The sequence below is a fragment of the Meleagris gallopavo genome, chromosome 12, assembly GCF_000146605.3.
Source record: "Meleagris gallopavo isolate NT-WF06-2002-E0010 breed Aviagen turkey brand Nicholas breeding stock chromosome 12, Turkey_5.1, whole genome shotgun sequence".
Lineage (NCBI taxonomy): Eukaryota > Metazoa > Chordata > Aves > Galliformes > Phasianidae > Meleagris > Meleagris gallopavo.
Window position 1 is genome coordinate 15,686,189 of NC_015022.2, and position 18,199 is coordinate 15,704,387.

Genomic DNA, 18,199 nt, shown 5'->3' on the forward strand with positions numbered 1-18,199 from the left:
CCATGAAATCGGGAATTGGAATTACACTGTTATGTATTCTTAATAGAACTCTGAAAAGGAGCTGCAAACATCGAGATTCAGAGGAACCAGGAATCCTGGACTGCCATGCGTACAGCCTGCTGACCTCCAGCAGGTGGATGTGTGATGGAAGGAGCTGTGCCCTGATGAGTGTGAAGGTCATGTGCTGCAAGCTCCAGGTAACCATGCACAGCTCACGAGCACAGGCTGTGAGCCCTGTGGCACTGAATGTCCATTCTTGCCAGTACAGGTAACAAACTGTTCTCTATCAGTGCTGAAATAACGCTTAAAATGCTTAACATGTTCTGAACTGTTTTTTTAAAGGAAAGAGTGTTTTTCAAGCTAAGGAGGAATGAGACTCTTATGCTTTTTTTTTGTCTGGAAATATAGATATATAGAATTGTTTGAAAAAAAATAGCCCTGGTCATACACACAAAGGGAATAATTGAAACAGCATGAATAGCTCAGTGATGAGAAGGCCCTGTTCAGTGAGGCTAAAGGATGCAAGAGGTAACAACTGGAATTCCTCAAGACGAGCTCCTTCTCACAGCACACCCCATCCAAAATCTCCTCCTTAACGGCTGCCCGGCTGACTTTAAACTGCCAGCACCGACAAAAAGGGGATGTTGCATCTTTTACAAACAGCCTTTTGTTTGCCGTTCTGACACCTGCGAAAAGCAAAATTGTTATTTTCTTGCTGCTTGTTGCTAGTTTGATGCCCGCTCTGGGGCCCTACATCAGAGACACTGTTCAAAACAGGTTGCAGGGGTCCGTTTCCGTGCTGTCTGCCGATGGTGCTGCCTGAAGGAAAACCATGGAAACGGAGTTTGACAGGCTCACAGGGACCCACGGCTGCCAGAGCCGCTGCCTTTGAGCGCCTGATGAAGACATCACAGAGCAAACACAACATTAAAACGCTGCTGGCTGCTTTGCATCACTTAGAATGCAAATCTCTTTGTTCTGCTCGGCCCTTGCGTTTTGTAGCTGAGGAATCTGTGCTATCATCTAACACGGATTTGCTGACCTTTCTTCCTTCCCTGTCCACTCTCCTAAAAAAAATACATATTTAAAAAATATTTTAAAAGATCAGCTTTTGTGGGAAGGAGGGTGGCATGGCTCTGTGCATTTTGAAATGGCCCCAGTTTTTTTCAGTTCCTGGGATTTCTATGCACAAATTAAACACCCATATTGCAGAGCAGGCTGGGTTGGCTTGCTTTGTTGCTCCCTGTGTATTATTTGACTTGGATTCATTTACATGGCAACTCACAGGGGTAGATTTTATGTCATCTTCATGCCACAGATTAAAAAGTAAAAGTAATCCTTTATTTGCACAGCACATCCCCTCCAACCCTTTAAGCTGTACAGATGAAAATAGACTAAAAGAATGCAAACTCTCCCACCACCATAACACCTATTTTATAACTTTTTATGCTAAATTTAAGCTGTGTGGTTATTATTCCACCCTCCATTTGTAAGCGGCTTGCATTTTAACTGCAGTTTCTGATTTCAGTAACTGTCAGACCTTCAAAATGCCCCATACCTTTGTGCTCAGATATGGGATTTTGGTGGCTCCTGACAGGCTGCGCTATGCATGGGGCAATCAGGAAGGCTTTTTTGCTGATAGGAGAAACCACAGTGAGCACCTGCACTAGGAAGGATCTGGTAGGGAGACAGCAAACAAACTGGCTATTCTCTCAGAAGTGATAATTTATCATTTCATTCTCCCTGTGCTGCGTAACTCACACATTACTTATACTGAGAGAGGGCTATCATCACTAAACTGGAAACAATACACAAAACTTAGAGCTGCAGCTTGCAGTCAGGAAATTATTTAAGCTCATGTGTAAATCCGCCTCCACCACGGTTCAATAAGGCTTAAATGGGCATTTAGGTTAAGATCATTCTCAAAGACTTTCCTAAAAATACAGATATAGGTCTTAGCTAAGTAGCTCCTCAATGAGCTTTGGGAAGCTTGTCCTCAGGGGCCACGGAAAACAATGTGTGACTGGTCCCTGCCTGGACTAGAGGCTTGGCACCAGATGAGCACCTTCATGGGTATATCTTGGTTTTAGACCAAAAACACTGAGTACTCAGACACTGAGTAAGCCATAGAAAGGCCACAGTTTTGCTGCCCTCATCTCTAGGGAGAGCAGTTCTGCAGCTGGAAACACAGGGCAGACCCAGAGCTAAAGAGTTTTTCAAGTGATGGTCAGATCCCATTGCTTTCCTTGCTGCTGCCAAGTGGATGTTGTTCACTGCCAGAGAAGAAGGGTCTGCCTAGACAAGGTTTCCAAGTGAGCAGTTTTCTGCTTCCTGTACTGAGCCCAAACTGCTTTGAGTCTGTTTTGCTGCTGCAACCTGGGAAAAGGCACACTTACCAGCAATGTTTAGCTGTCTCCGCAGAAACTATTATTTGTGGGTGAAATCACTGTGCAGTTATTGGAAACAACAGCTGTAAATCTCCACATAAGTGTTGAGGCCTTGTCACACAGTATTTTCTCAGTCTCCAAAATGATCCAGGTGCTCATTTCTCTCAGCTTCCTAAGTTTGTTATGTTTCTGCAGTTCATTCTCTTTTTACTCTCTCTTCCACTCTTTTTCTTTCTTTTTAGGCTGACTCCTGGAAAGACCTTCTCCTTTCTTGCAGACTCATTGACTGCTTTCCTAACTCAAATCCTCGTGCAAGACCTTGTAGAAGTGACATTTACAAAAAACACCATTTTGAGACCTCATTTTTTTCCTGCCCATTGATGTCCTCTCAGTTTGAATTGCGGTGTTTAATTTTGACTGTGAGGCAAAGTTGGCAGTTTCCTGACTAACCCAGTGTTAGATCAGAAAAAAGAATGAAAACCAGAAAGGTGCCTTAGAATGTCTAAGTGGAAGACAATCAAATTTCTTTGTCAAAAAGAGGGCAAAACCGAGGATGGGGGACTTGCATGAAAAATCTTGCAGACAGTTATTTTTTCCTCTTCCTTTATTTCACAGTGGGACAAATTCCACTTTATTTCAGTTCATCTGTAAAACATGAGGAGCCAGCTGAGCGTAGCATTGGTTCAGAATGAGGGCAGCTGACAAGGGAAAGGTAAAAGAAACTAGTAACTTCTGCAGTTCTCTCCAAGAAATGTCTTCACTGCAAAAAAAAAAAGCAAAAAAACTCTCAAATTAACTTCTGAAGAATAGAGGAAGGTACTAGGACATCAACTAATGTGTAATACAACAGACTCCAAAGTGTAATTAATGCTTTAATTGTTCATATATAGGGCATCATGCATTTCATGCATGAGATGCTTTCGTCATTTTTCTTCATTGTCAAAGACTTTGGAAAATAATCTTCAAAGAAAGCTGAAAGGACTAGTTCATCAACTGTGTGTGATGCTTCCAATGGAGTGCTCATCTCCAGCTCCTTACACCTAAAATCTTAGCTCTGTTTTTCCATCTCCTTACACACAGAAGTTGGATGGCACAAAGCATTTCCCAGGGAACTGTCCTCACTAACAGTGACATTGCTTAAGTGGAGCCTGAATCCCATCAGCAGAAAAGACCCTCCCACCCAGACAGCAGCACTGATCAGAGAGTTTGGGACTCCCAGTACGTTACAGTTTGCAAGTCTACAGCTATGAGACAAAGAGGGATATTCAGAACAGCCTAATTAGTTGCATTTTCTTTTCTAACCCCAGTCAAAAACCAGTCAGACTGTGCTTTAGATTTTGACATCCTATTAAATGCAGAACACAGGCCAATAGCTTTCATTTTCCCTTGTGATGCTACAGACTCTTGTTTTTATAGTTTGACAGAGAGACATAATTAGGCCTCAGAAAGGACAAGTCCAGACTATTAGTTCCCCACAGAGGCGCCATGGAAAATCAGAACCCACAATTACTCTCCACTTTCCCACTGAGGTAAATGTATGGATATCTGCTCTCCAGCATCAGCTGTTCTGTTCACAACCTTTAAGCCTATGACTTTACAGTCCTTTCACTTGAAGGGCACAAGAAAAAAGAACGGAAGGATGATACCAGCATTTGACTTTCCAAAGGGACAAGTGCATGTAAAGGACAATAAATGACATTGCTAATGCTATAGGTACAGTGCTTCTCAGAGATACAGACAGAGAGAAAAAGAAATTTATCTCCATATTCCTGCCCTCTTCATTATGGCCCAACAGAATTGGAATGTCAAAATAATAATAATAATAATAATAATAATAATAATAAAATTAATTCAACTGCACCACATGTAAAATGAACCAGATACAGGTTAGCAGTCTAAGCACAATTCTAGTAAAGCAGAATGCATCATCAGGGCATGGCATTTAGTGACATTTGTTCATTGGGGTCCTTACCCAATCTCCTCATCTCTTTCTGAGTTAACAACAGCTTCACTTTTTAGTTCTCAAAGACCATAGAAAATTCCCTCTCTAGATGCCTCAGTCTCTCTCTCAAAGGCAGTTTCTTAGTCTGTGTTTGCCAAGTGGTACATACCAGCTCCCACTTGGTCTTAGTCTCCAAGTGCTTGGAGAATTTCTGTACATTTCCTGATGAGCTGAAACCTTGGACACATCTGATTCAAATGAGCTCTCATCCTCAATATAACCATGGAGCACTGGTCCTTTGTTTGTTTTTGCAATAGCATCATATTTTAGATGCATCTTCAGTTTATAATCCCCAGTAATCCTCAGATCCTGCTGTGCCTAGCCAGCAGTCCTTAATTCCGTGTAAACCATTCTACAGCTGTCTTTATTATATCATGTGTTACTGTTTTCAAGTCATTACCCCAATCTATCAGCATTATATTGAATTTTAATCCTATCTTCCAAAGTGTTGCTCAACACATTGTCTGGGAATTCACCTCACAAGGAGCGTCAGCCCCTGGTCCCTCCTGCCACCTGCTTCCCATCGCTAACCTTGGTGCATGATCTGGTCCTGTGCCAGAGCTGTACAGCACATATTGCACTGCTGGCACTTCTTTTTTCTTCTGGTACCGTCCTTTTCATTGTAGGATGTCAAACCTATTCAGGACTATTTCATCCCACTGAAAACTCTTGACACCTGATACCACAGAGATGGGCAGTAATTAGGGGCAGGGCCTATCTGTCCATCTGCAAGTACAAGAAAATGCTTTGCATTTCAAATAAGCAAGGTTTATTCCTCACTTTAAAGCCTTGTCCGTGGGTTTTTATATCTCCACCATGCTGCAAAAGCACTCCATCACCCAGAGACATGCAATTGCTAAATGCACCCATTCCTGGCCCCTCTTCCTGGCCTAAAGGGCAGCAGTCATGGAGAGCCATGCAGATGCAGACTGCAGCACACTGCTCTGTAGCCACTCAATTAGACTGCCTGTTTGTGCTCAGCCTCTCAAGCACTTGGTGAAAGTAAAATGCTTACACAGTTCCTCTGCCTACAAGGCCTTGAAATCTTCAGGGGGCCTGGCTTTGCTGCCTGGTTTTCCACTGACAGGCTGATAGAGACATCACAAATCTCTCCAAAGGCCAGTCACCAGGCTTCTTTCAACATCAAAGGGTGTCAGTGTTCACTCTGCCTAGGAGCCTGGGGCAATATAAATCACACATGAATAGGTGAACTGAGTCTTTGAGGTTAAATTCTCTCTGTATATACAAATATCTCTCCTTGGGTATCTGATGTCATTGTGTTGTTTCCCCATCAATATCAAGTATTTTCTTTCGGTTGTAATATTCCAATGGAAAACTAGGCTTTACAGGGAAAAATAAAAAGGATGTGCTAGGTTGCTGCAGGAAGAGAATTAACTCATTTTAAAAATGTATTGTCATTGTCTTGGAAGAAAAGTTAGTAAACTGATATTGGGGTTTTTCTGTTGGGCTTCTTGAGTGTCCGTAGCTACAATCTCTTGTAGCTGAACCATCTTTCCTACAGTTACTCAGGTGTGTTTATTCCCAGACATGCAGGAACCCCTGCCAGGCTCCTGGCTCACCCACAGAGCTTCTGCTTCCATCACAGCTCCTGCTGCAGTCAGGCAGCATGGCCCAGCCCCAGAGCTGGGCAGCAAGAAGCAGAGTTGATGAACACAGATGCCATCCCCTGCAGAGGCTCCAGCCAGCCATGGCCAGCATCAAGAAGGCAGATCTGGGAGCCTGCATTTCTTCTTGGACTGACACCTCACTCAGATGCCGAGTGTCATCTGGCTGTAAAAGACCTGGATGATAGGAAATGTGTTTATTCCTGTTACAACCAGCTGACACCTTGGGTCGTTAGCTGGAGAAGGTAAAATGCCTCAGTGGTGGCTGCTTGGAGAGTTTGATTCACCCTGACTGGCACAGTTGTGGCACCTCTGTGTGGGGTATTTACCACCTAAAAACAGGAGTCAGGACAGCTGGGCCTGTCACTAAATTACACTGCACAAAGATAGTTCTGATTCCTGCCTACCCTTCTGCAGGCAGGGCCCTGGCAGCAGCTCCCGTGTCAGTGCTACATCAGCACATTTGTGAGACGCCTGCACTGCTGCCAACTGGCCCTGCCTGCTCCAAGCAGCAGTACCTGATGCCGCTGTGGAGAAAATCTGGTCCAGTATCTTGTAGAGTATTCAACAGATTATCACAGTGGAGAGAGAGCCAAATCCCCGGGGGGGGTGCTATTCCCAGGAAACAAATGGCTATCAGGTTCAGGCTGTTGGCTACTTGAGAGACTAGCTCAGTTCTTAAGCCTCTCCACATCAAACCTGCACTCTCAGCAGCTGGTTACATCCCCAGGCTTCTGCAAGACAGTGAGAGAAACGTGCAGCTAGTCAGCCTCCACGTCCTCCCATACAGTAGAATAGCTCACTCCTCCCACTGCCACTGCTTTTCCTCAACCAGAGAGAGATTTTTCCTGTGGGCAGCCACCCAGCCAGGTCCCACAGCTTTGTGCCAAGCCAAAACGTGAGCTGGGAAACTACCTGGTCTTAAATTATGTGGGTTTAATGAGATTTTTTATGACCTCTGCAGTAAATTGCCTGTGCTGAGTATTGTGTTTGAGTAACACCCAGCAGAAATTGTAGCAAGGCAGTAATTGCAGAGTATCTGTCTAAGATCTCTGTGCCGTGAGGCGTGGATTTTCATTTCATACATTAGTAGCAATTTGCTGCCATAGTTCCGTATAATCAGTACATTCCTTTAACGCATAGGAGGAAAAGGAGAAGGAGGAAAGTTCTCAGCACTGGGAAAATGCTTGGAGCTGCTGTTTGGAAGCAGAATTGTGTGGGTTGTGTGTGGCTCTCTCCCTTACTTCTCCAGCTGCCCAGAGCTGCATTGCTGCTCAAGTCACGTACCCCTAACACAAAATCAGAGATATGACAGGAAAAATGGGTTTGGTTGTCCATTTCTAGAAGAGTTTTGTGAGCGTTGGGTGGGTTATATGCCAGATTTTACATTATTGCCACTGCCCATGCTGCATCAGTGGATTCCAACCACCTCCAGTGTATCTTTTTTTTTCTGGAAAGCTGCTCCTTATGAGTATAGACTCTTAAATTGGATGGGGAGATTGTCCTGCTGCTTTGCTGAATGATGCCATCTAAATCACATGCACCTACAGCATTAGGTCAGTTAGGACAACAGAGGCCTGTGCTGGTCAGCCTTGTTCTTGGAGGTAACCAGGATGCCCTGGAAGAACAGTAAGCATTGTCAAGGAGAGGAACCTGAAAGAAGCACTCACTTATGGCTTTTAATGCTAAAACAGCCTGTGCTTTGGCTAGCAGGTGACACACTGGTGTCGTTAGACAGAAAGCAGTTGTAAATCTGAACTGATGGTCAGAAAAACACCCACGTCACTCTCATTGCTTCAAAACCCACATCCACAGCTAGAGCACTGTGTGCTGGCACACATCATCTACATACTTTCTGGCACAACAGTTTTAGAGTCAGCATGTCAGGCTGTAGCCAAACGAGAAGAACTGTGCTTCACCAACAGCCAGAGCTTTCACACCTTTCTGTGCTCATTCAGTATTCAAAGTGAGGCCATCATTCCCATACCTGCACATCTCAGTCCAGTCTCTGTCTTTCTGCATTGCAAATGAGCACACCTTTCAATGAGATTTTAAAAACTAAAAGCTCTTAAGACGAATGCCATGGACTTTTTCCATTCATTTGTATCCACTGCTGTGAAATCATAATGTGAAAATCTTCATAGTTAAATAGCATTTGACTTTTCCCGTTTCTTTCTTTTGACATGCTGTCTGGAGGGCTGCAGTCAGGGAATCACTGCCTTGCAGTAGGCAGTGCTACTACTCCACTGACTCTCTGGGCACATCTCATGTCTAGCTTAAAATCTGCATAATGAAAAGAAAGCCATTTTCCTTACAATCCATTCTCCTGTTCAAAGCTTTTTATGTGCCAGGTTGTTGTTTTTTAATCACACAAAATGGTATATATTAATGAGCTCTGAAGTTACATAAAGATAGATCTAAAGCATAAAAACACTAATATGCCCTGTAGCATTCAGTGCTTTGAACACAGAATGGCATCTGTGTGAGAGTGTGATTGCACGCAGCTATGGAAACCAGTGCCAGAAAATGAGGAAATGCTGAACAAGTGGTGTAGGATTGGAAAAAACTGGGAACAAAGATATTCAATTTGCATTAAAAGGCCTGGTTCGCTAGCAGCCTGAATTGTGCGACTTTCCACTTCAAAATGATTATTTTCTAGTTCTGCTGGCAACACGGTGATTATCTTTTTCTTGAAAGAAAACACTCCCCACCAGCTCCCAGCAGAAATGGAAGGGCAGGCAGGTTCCTAGGTCAGATGTGGCTATTGCAAATGGGACAAGTTTTGCAAACATGAGAAACTGTAAGGACTTTCCTCGTCTTTGCGTTCATCCTAAGCAATTTCCTTCTCATTTCCAGATGGTGCCAATTAAGAGTCAGAACCCCTGCCCTAATGGTTGTTAACAAAACAAGCACAATCTGAGACTTTAATGAGTAAAACTAGAGTCATATAATACACCCAAGAGAAGCCAAAATGAACAGAAAGATTGCAGTTGGCAAACACTTAGGTTGTCGGGTACTAAAATTGTAAAATACTACAGCTGGAGATTTGGTTTTTAATACTGAAGGGTGCCTTCTACTGCTGAGTTCAGTGGGATTATTTTGGGGCTTAAAGATAAGCACTTGGATAAACCATTCCAATCAGTGACTGAGGCATGACTTCAGCAGTAAAGCTGGGCCACATGTAATTCATATTATAAGGTATTTTTATTATGTATTATTGAATTCCTTTTATTAAGCAGTAATTGGCAATTAAAATAGCATCCATACTTTCAAAAAAGAAAATAACATGTATTTCCAGTTAGAAGAGCATGCCTCTGAGGGTTCTACTTGCAAGAGGAGCTGTTACCCTGGTGTGCAAACCACTGAGGTTCCCTCTCAATAATTCAGAAGTCTTCTCTTACCTGCTTTTTTTTCCCTTGTGCTGCTAATTGAGAATTGTGTTGAAAAACTGTGTTGAGACTCTGACTCAGAAATGGGATCACTAGGCTCTTCAGACCTAAGAAAGGAGAAACAGTCGTGATGATCATTTTAGCATGAGCCAATCAAGTTCCTCATTGGTTTAATTCTGCATCAAAATGCAAGGTGACCCTAACCTGCTCTGATTAGTTTGTAACTTGTCTCATAATCATATCCCTCCCACTCAGTACAAGAGAGGCAAAATGGATGTACATGAAGGAAGGCACACAGGCTCCACAGGCAGATATCTCACCTGCCAGCTTTATGCAGTGCTCTCTGCAGGTACAGCTTCAGGGCCTTTGAGATCACAACAGGACAAGGACAGAGAAAGAGGGTTTTGCCCCATGGTACCATGCCCTGTCAAAGCAGTGAAAACCACACAGCAGATGCTGGAATTAATATAAAATGTAGGAGATAAGAGCAGAGAGGTGCAGTCAGACCAACTAGCAAAGAGATGGCCAATAATGAGTATGGGGAAAGAGCAGGTATTTTCTGGCACACTACCTGAACCAAAAAATGCAAACAGATTAAATGTAACACCCACCAGCTTCCAGCTGGAGCTTCTTCCTTAAGCCTCCTGTTCTACCCATCTTGAAGCAACCCACCAAGGTCATCATGTGGCTTGGAAAGGAAAGCAGACGTGCTCCCAGTCTGTCCTGCAGAGTTTATACCTCTAACACCACATGAGAAGATACAGGGTAAAACTTTAAACTCAAAATTCCCTTGAGGGTCATGTAGCTCCTCTTGAAGTCCTCATTACCACAGAGAACATCATAAAGTTAATGTTAACTCAAACAACAAAGTGACTCCATCATGCTCTGAGTCAGCTGCTGCTTTCCAAACTCCAAGATAAATCTGCATACTTCTCACTATCCTCTATAGTTGGTGCCACTCTTCAGGCTCTTCATTGCTGTTGTATTTGTTTTGTCGTTTATTACTGAAATGAAACGAGGAATTCTAGAGTGATTCAGCAGATCACAAAGGAGCAAAAAGAAAGGAGGACCTGTTATCATTCTTGCTGAGATAGCCATAAGACTCTGATTGTGTATTGCCTGTGTGTGAGGACAGGACTGTGTGATGCAGGAAATAAGAGTCTCTTAGATGACCAGTTGTCATGGAAAGGTCTGCATTACTGTTGAAAAGACAGGGCGGTGGTTGTGCCACAGATGTGCTAAAGCTACTGTGAGCTTCTCCACAGATGTTACTAGGCAGCACCGTTGAAGTCAGCTGCTGTGGACAGCTGGACATGGGGATGAGTTTTCCTATGGAAATTTCAGGAGAGTAAATGGCAAAGATCCTCTGGTTTGGGTGTAAGCCCTCATGTTTTTTCCAGACAAAAGGAGTCAGTTTAGAAAGCAGATTAATACTATATGCAAGGCTTCCCCAGCAAGCAAGTTGGACTGTACTTCATACTGCAGTCAAAGAAATTAGAGACAGAAAAGGTTACATCATCCAGCTTTTAATCTAAAGATACATGTGCTAAAATATGTGGCACATGGTTAAATGCTTTGCTAGGTCAGAGACCTAATTTGCTCCCTGTCAGTAGGGCTGTTCTCTATCATGGACATTTTTAGGGCTAATTAGACTGTGCTCCTGGCTATTGCAAGAGCAAAACCCAAGGCATGAATCGTCTGGCATTTCTAAGTGCTGTCAGCATTTTGCAGATAACAACAAATAATAATAACAACCTTTCTGTTTGAGGTCTGTGTTCGAGGTAGTTTCAGGGTGATCAGATCTGGCAGGAGAATTGCCAAGCCAATGAGGACTGCCCCAGCCTCGTGTGAAAGATGCCCCAGATACAGTCCTGAATGTGGGATTATTTTTGTGCCCTTTTTTACCTTTCCTCCACCTCCAATTTCTAACCATTCTTGTGGATCTTAGATTCCCAATTCTTAGACTTTAAATGATAAACTGTGTCTTTGCTGGGTCTGGTTTAAGACTATAAAGTATGTTTGCTATTGCATTTCTAATCTGCATACAGAAATAGCTTGCATGCACCTACCCACAGTGTATGATGATCATTAACCTGCTCTCCTGTTCCTGGATTCACTTACTCATTGCAGCTGATTTGCAAACTTGCAGGAAAGAGAGCTTCCTACACCACTCCATGTGTGCAGGGCCTAATGTGACTTCTCCAGTCAGCACACAGAAGCTCCACTGCAATACAAACAACATTCATGATACCATAATGCTCACTGCATGTGCAAATTTGATACATCATTGGGCACATATTTTGTGAATGAAATGGCGCGGTTGGTTTCAAGATAGCTGATAGCAAGATAGCTCTGTTTTGTTTTCTGAGAGCTAGATTACATTTTTAGCCCAGTTGAAACATTTCCCATTCCATCATATAATGAAGAAGCTGAGGACAATTGTATTAACAGCCAGTAATATCTAGTTATTAAAGTTTGTCTGCCTCCCTTACAGTCTTTTGAACTGTTTGCCTGAAACTGCAATTCCACAGCCAGCAGGACTGGCTGTGAACACTAGATGGCACTTTGCAGCAAGAAAGGTTAATAGTTTATGCAACTACATGAAGATCTCCCTTACTGCCCTCCTTCACAGGGCAGGGTTTTTGCTTCCTGTGTCCTCATCACATCACTGGTCCTAATTCAGCATTTAGTCCACAGAGAAATACCTGATCAGTTCCCAGACAAATTCCCACTTTCACCAAAGATGGCATGATTATTTCATGATGAGCTCTAGCTTATATTAATTTCAATCAAACTACTTCATATTTTGCCTAAAGCTGCAGCATACACAAGAAGCTGTATAGAAACAGGGAGACCTGCAGGTATCTCAGATGCTTTCTTCTGGGTTGGCTCAGGTCAGGGAGCTGCCCTTTTTCCTGTTATCACCTGTAGTGGTACAAGGGCCAGTATTCATGGGAACACGGCCTCTTTTATTTACCCCTGAGGCTACACTGGAATAGTAACCCACAGCCAGCCTCAGCCTGCCTTGCAGAGCAGGTATGTGAGCATGGTCTGGAGCATCCTCCTCTTTTCTGGGAAGCTGAGGTTTACCCCACCCTCTCCCAGGTCAGGCCTCCAGGCAGCACTGCACTCAGCAGGTGCCCTGCAAGTGTGGCACAAAAGCAGGCTGAGGCCACAGTAAACAACTTGCCAGTATCTATTTAGGTGCAAGGGTGAGCTGCCACAGATTATACGTTAAACACGACATGTAGAAGGCTTAGGTTCTGTAGGGCTCAAGTTATACACAAGGAGCTGCCATATGCAGCAGCAGGCACAGCTGGAGCCCATCCTCTGCAGAGAGCTGTGTCCCCATGGCACCTTCCCGGGGACCTGTTTGGGCTGCAGTGCCACACTTGTAGTAGGGCATCGCTTACAGGGAAGCTGAGGCAGAGCTGGTGAGCGCCTACATCTGGAAAGGCAGGAAAGCTGAGTGCTGCTGAGCAGCTTGAGAACAGTCATGCCAGGTGCTTTCCTGAGCCAGTGCCCTTCAGCCCTTCCTCCACACATTTCCCAGAGAGCATCCAGGGGAAATCTCCCACTAGTGCTATCTCACTTGTTTTGGAAACCTTTTTCTTTCCTCGTATAGCCATTATTCCTTTTCCATCATCCTTTTGATAATGCTTACACCTCGACTGAACTGCTGCTCTTCACACAGAGCTGCAGTGCTTGGCCCTGTTTGATCTTTCCCAGGGTCTTTCTTAGCACATTCCACCCTCTGTAGCTTTTTTTCACTCTTTTCTTTATTTTAAATAAAAGATTTCTACATTTTTAAGTCATCACCTGGATTATTTATTTACCCTCTCATCCTTACCAAGGTCAGTGTTTCCAATTGCTTGGAAGTATTTCTTCACCCTTCTTACAGATTACTGTACAAGGTCCTCTTTTTTTCCTCAGCTACCTGACTGTCTCTGTCCCTAACTCCCCTCCAGCAACTTGTTTTCCCTCAGTGTCTCAGCTCTGTAGTTTGTGAATTGGTCAGGCTACCAACAAGCTGACTGCACATTGCACAGCTTCGCCTTGTTCCAGGAAGAGCCAAACAATTGCCGTTTCGGAGGTTATCCCTAATATTGTCCTGTTTTAACGTAGTTTCACATAACTCTCTCTTGTTTTGTTCTGCTTCTGCTTAATATTGTTTCCCAGCTCTATAGGCAAATTGCTGATAAATTCAAGAGTTTTGTCTCAGTACTGAATAGAGACCTTGAAATTGTACCTCACTCCCACAGCATGGCCAACTATCACGGTGCTGCTGCTGGCCTTCACTTCATTTGTTGGCCTCATCAGTGATGGCACAAACAGAGGGCAGTGATAACAGCAGGGCACTGGCCTAGAGCCCAGAAGGAGCCATACATTGGTGGCATCAGCCCAGCGTAGCCTCAGCTGGGCTCACCTGCTTGGAAGGATGAGGGGAAAGTTCCTGCTCTCAAGTCTTCCTGCAGAGCAAGACACAGCTGTCCAGAGGGTGCTGCTCATGGGGCTCCTCACTGCTAATGTGACACCTCGTACTGCTGTCCTGCCATGTAACACCACTGCTGGGCCTCATCCAGTATTGTCTGTGCTGCAAAAGTCTTCCAAGCCAATCAAATAGATTCTAGCATATTCTGCCATTCTTCTTTCATCACGGCGTATAGTACTATTAACCTAGGAAGGAAGCTTCAATCTCTTTCCAGTTCAGGAGAATTCTCTCCATTGTTTCCAAAGAAATCTTTCTGTATGTACTGCCAAGAGCATGCATTTTCTGTCATGTTCCAAGTTGCTTGAAATAACAAAGAATTATCCTCACAATTAAGATCAGGCTGTACAATTTAGATACGTGCCTTAAAAGATTTCCTATTCTCTGCCAGAGATGTATTGTTCTTCCCCATTTAATTTTATTTACTTTTTTTTAGTGGATGCAACAGTTACACTATCATTTATTGGAGAAGAAGGAAGCAGCAGCTGCAGAGCTGTGTATATAAAATAAACACAGTGTGGATGAAGCTATCAGAAGCTCAGATTTCAAGGAGGAGAGGGGGAGGATTGCTTTTAATAAGATCTTGTGTCAGTAAAGTTGTGAGACGGAACTGCAGGGTCTTACCCTATTAAGAATACGAGGGGGAACAAATTCTTTCATTTAATGGAACAACAGTGTTAGCTGCATGCATACAGACAGAGGACTTAATTTAAAAAGTAAAAAGCAATTTGGTCATTCATGTTCAGACTTTGGGAACTCCACAGAGCATGCCGAATGCACTCATTTCTTTTTAACTCTTTGGTTGCAAGGCCTGGACAGTATGGGAGAGGCACGGCCATGGCGTATTTACTTAGTTGAACAGAACTTTTTTCTCCCTTGAGGAGCTAAGCAGGAAGCAGCTGATACTCAGGGAAGGCAGGTGGGAAGGAGGCATCCTGTCCCCAGCTCTGACGCAGTCTTATTCTGTTAGCTTGGGTGAATCGCTTCGCTCACCATCAGTGCAAACACAGATGCTGATGCTATCAATGGCTGCTACTTGTTTGTTTATTCATCTGTATTAAACCAGTGACTAGGAAGCCCCAGCAAGCATGAGAGCACTCAGACCAGAGGGTTGTACGGGAGCCAACTGCAATTGTATTCACTGAATTTGCAGCTGAGCACTCCAGCATCGCATGCCGTGACATGAATTTGCCCCATGCCTTGCACACTCGCACAGCGACAAGTGGTGCTGCCTTGGAATGGTACCTTGCTGCTCTGAGGCTGCATGCACAATGAAATGCCTGTCCTGAAACCAACAGAGGCATGGGCAGATTCAGGTCCAGCAGCCCAATCTGTGCTGCATAGCGTAAGGGGCTCCAAAGTGTCCCGTTTGAGGTCCGTGCACCTCACACAGTGCATCAAAACTGGGGCAGGGAGCTGAGTCAGTCTAGCACCAAATCAGATTGTATGAACATCCTTATCACAGGTGCTTTATAATAATGCTGAAACCATTTTGTAATACGACTAGATTCAGCCACAGGTGATAACAATAACAACAAACACACTCCTCCACTGAGCCGCCGTCTGCTCGAGCAGCACACCTCACTGCAGATGGAGGCAGACTAGCTCTGGACAACTCTGCCACAACCAACTGTGGCTGTATTTTCATAAACATGCATACATACACACATGCAGAACTCTACTGCAGACATTATTTCATTAACAGCATAACCGTGCAAAATATGCATGTATTTTCTATAATTGTATAATCAGCATATAATTATACAGAGTAGAAAATATAAACATAAATTAAATAGGTGAATGCATTTATTATTCCGATATAAATTTCAGTGGTAACTGAAATCACGCCAGGGTGTATGTGTGTGTATTAATAGAGCATTGGAATGGAAAATGTTGCATTTATAGAAGTACCTGATACAGCTAAGGCCACCTCTGCACTCAGACACGGTTTGCAGTGACACTGCATACAGAGGCTTCAGAAGGCTCTAGCAGTGAGTCTGCATTAGAGGCCTGCTGCTGGCATGCTCTGCTGGGAAATTAACAGCAACAACAAAAGGAAATGGATAGAGCTTCTGTTTTGCAGCTGCCTCATTGTGCAAGGACTCCAGTGATTCCATCTGCCCACATGGAAAAATGTTGGGGTGGGAATGCAGCTGGCAAATCACACTCTTCTGAGGTATAAAAACTATAAAGCCAAAGGAGAAGGGGCTCCTCTCCCTAGTTCAGACACTTACCTCAGCTGACTGCCTGCATCCTTTATATAAAATGTGGCCAAATAGGTAAAATGGAGAAATAGGATTATTTTTTAAAAAGATACTACACTTTTAGAAGTATGCAAGCACACATTCTTACACTAGAGAGTATGAAATCACCATCCAGACCTCTTACATCCCAGCAACCTAAACTGATAAAAAGCACTACTGAAACAATGATAAAAATGGGTTTGAGATTATTGACCTCCTTTCACTCTTGCTTCTGTTTATGAACTGTAGTTGGCCACTAGAGGCAGACTTAGACCTCTAGGGTTTCGTGTCTCACCTAGAAGAGCTGTGTTCCAGACAAACCAACCCATTAGCCCAAGCTTCTTCCAAGAGAAATATTTTATCATACGGAACGGCTCAGGAATTCAGCCCTCAGCAAGGACTGCTTCAATCACAGATGGGAACTTGGGAACTCTACTAAATCACAGATGGTGTATTTTTTCCTATAATTCACAAAATGAGCTATTTCTACTGCTTGCTTTTTTTTTTCCCCTTCTCTGATTTTTATATTTTGCACATGGCAATTGCAAACAGAGATACACATTTTTTAAAAGGGCCCTTGAAAACAGTTTCTCTTAATGATGCATGTAATCTTTTCCTGTTCAGCACACCCTAACAACAACATGTCATCCTTTTCAGAAATTAAAACATAGCTAATTTTAATAGGATCGGGTTTATGTTTTATGCACTTTGCTTATTTATATTCTGTGTCATTTCTTTTTTCTTGGATAAGCTTGACATTCCCTTATTATCTCTTGAAATATTGTCAGCCGTGAGCTATTTCCTAGCCCAAGATGTGGCAGCTTCTGCTGTTGCCATTTGTGGGCCACAAGAAAATAATGGATCCCCACTCATACTCCTTATAGTTTGTGTTATCTTAATCCTGAATAATCACCAACACAAGAAGGGGCATAGTACAAATTCATCTCATCAAACGTTGGCCGCTAACTGAGGCAATGTATTTAGGCACCCTACAAAAGCCCTGTGTAGTCAGAGGAGGAGAGTAGAAGAAAGGAGAGGGAGAGAACAGCAGCACCATGGCACACCAGCAATTCACTCTGTGGAGAAGCTTCTCTCTCTGCTGTCTATGCAAAGAGCCTAAGGCAGGCAGGTACTGTATGCAAGTTGGGGAAGAGAGAGAAATCTGGACATCTTCCAAACAACTTAGTCTTAAAACATAAAACAACAGATGGAAACAGAGAGAGATGGGGGTCCACAAGCAGTCAATGAGATTGTGTTATGAGTTTGCATAGAACACGCCAGTCTCTGCACATCAGTGCAGTTCCTCTTTTGAGCTGCTAAGTGACAGCAAAAAAAGTCAAAGTTACATTTAATACTTTCCTGAAATTGCTTCATTGCTTTTCCATGTAAACTGCTGCTGTAGCTGGCACAGAGGTTTTATTTGTTTGCCAGTAGGAGAGGAGGACAGCTTATACAATATGAATAAGAGAAAAGGTAGCTGTGAGCAAATCTCTCTGTTCAGCCACGATTCAGAAAGATTTAGAGCTCCACATGTTGATACCAGTATGGAAACAAGTAGAGTTGCTAGCAGCACCGTGCTGCGATCCAACCTCTGGGGATCCTTTTCTATATCCATTTAACTTTTCCACCTCATTTGCTATCACAAGCTGCTAGATACTGCTGTCATTTTGTTTCTGTTTTGTATTTACTGATGTTATCAAAAATTACACTTCACCAGAGGGTAATCAGGGCAGCATTGCATGCCCTCTTTTGTGCAGAGCTGCTCAAACCTTCACCTGTTAGCCACGAAGCCAAACAGCAAACCAAATGAAAACACTATGCAAGTCAACGTTCATCTTTCCACTGGCCTTTGAATCAGACTTTTAAAGATTAATTCATGTCATATTGGGATTCCACAATCCTTTGGCAATGACAGGAGTTTGGTATTGTGGTAACACTGAATCACATTCAGGCTGAGTTCCGGGCACTGTTTGGCGCTCACAGCCAGCCAGGCCTTCAGAGTCTTGTGCTGATTTTCCTGACCCTCAATAAAATTGCTCAGCAATCTCTTCAGGTCACAGACAG

The 18,199-nt window shown here is 43.5% G+C and overlaps 2 long non-coding RNA genes across 4 annotated transcripts in view; one reads left to right on the forward strand and one right to left on the reverse strand.

Moving 5' to 3' along the window:
* The window catches only part of LOC116217103, an 89,937-nt gene extending 88,865 nt beyond the window's left edge, over nt 1–1,072 (forward strand). Inside the window, exons 4-5 of one of the 2 annotated variants that reach the window (XR_004161093.1) lie at nt 47–197; nt 778–1,072. This is a non-coding gene — a long non-coding RNA (uncharacterized LOC116217103). The remainder of the gene's footprint in view (nt 1–46; nt 198–777) is intronic. The other variant, XR_004161094.1, reaches the window with a different exon arrangement.
* A 363-nt stretch (nt 1,073–1,435) lies between these two features.
* Nucleotides 1,436–18,199, reverse strand: part of LOC109369662 — a 28,024-nt gene continuing 11,260 nt past the window's right edge. The window contains exons 3-5 of one of the 2 annotated variants that reach the window (XR_004161092.1): nt 11,525–11,627; nt 9,416–9,510; nt 1,436–3,147 (exon numbers count right to left, since the gene is read on the reverse strand). This is a non-coding gene — a long non-coding RNA (uncharacterized LOC109369662). The remainder of the gene's footprint in view (nt 3,148–9,415; nt 9,511–11,524; nt 11,628–18,199) is intronic. The other variant, XR_002119055.2, reaches the window with a different exon arrangement.